This window comes from Macrobrachium nipponense, chromosome 44 (genome assembly GCF_015104395.2).
Source record: "Macrobrachium nipponense isolate FS-2020 chromosome 44, ASM1510439v2, whole genome shotgun sequence".
Classification (NCBI taxonomy): Eukaryota; Metazoa; Arthropoda; class Malacostraca; order Decapoda; family Palaemonidae; genus Macrobrachium; species Macrobrachium nipponense.
In genome coordinates, this window is record NC_087221.1 from 16,408,759 (window position 1) to 16,409,789 (window position 1,031).

The following is a 1,031-nucleotide window of genomic DNA, read 5'->3' on the forward strand; positions in this document are numbered from 1 at the left end:
TGATTATGTCTCGAAATGAAAAGTGCTTCATTTCTCTTTTCCCCAAGTTTTTTCCAGTTAATCTCCTTCGATGAAAATGAATTTACTCATCAGGGGAATGATAATCATATATTAGAGCAGCCAAGTTCTTTACATATGACACGAAGCCAAACACCATTCCTTTGTGCATGGACAACCCTTTTTAGTTAGGCATGATAGAGTGAGGACTCTCTCTCTCTCTCTCTCTCTCTCTCTCTCTCTCTCTATTATGTGGAAACAGCACTTTCTATAGCATCATTGAATGCCAGTCCATCCATAGGTCATTTGGTAACCCTATGCAGCCAACGGGGCACCGTAGGGCTTCCATCGCAACGTTATCCTCCTCGACCCTCGAACTGAAGCCAGAGTTTTGAACCGTTTTTGTCGTTGATCAATAAAGGTCTTCCCCGTAGGTCGATAGGGTAGTGCCGTCAGTCACCTCCTGTAATGCACTGTAGGCTTAAGGTTCTTTGCAGCGTGCAGCGTGCCTTCGGCCCCTAGCTGCTCCCCTTGCGTCCCTTTTACTGTACCTCCTTTCATATTATCTTTCTTCCATCTTACTTTCAGCCCTCTCATAAGAATTGATTCATAGTGCAACAGCGAGGTTTTCAAGTGTTCATATCTCTCCTTGTTGAGACCAACCTGCAGCAAAACTAAAACCGTTTATTAATACTGTGTTTCCATCCCTCCCATAAGTAACATAATGCAAAACGCTTCAGATGAATTAACATTGCTATGTTACTGTCAGTATCAAGCTTTCTGTTCCACAGCACATATACGGATATATTGTCTAGTGCTAAAACTAACTAAGAGTTATTTATAATACTTCCTGTATCGACAAAGATGGCAATATTTCTGTCCTTGCAGAATACTGTTCTGTCTGAATGTCACTAGCATCCCATGATCTCAATATGTCAGAGCAGATATCTTGAAGTGGGGATTTTCTTTTCCTCATAATGGAGATGATATGTTTGAGACTCGTCAGAAGGCATTTCGGCCTGACAGTTTCCCGT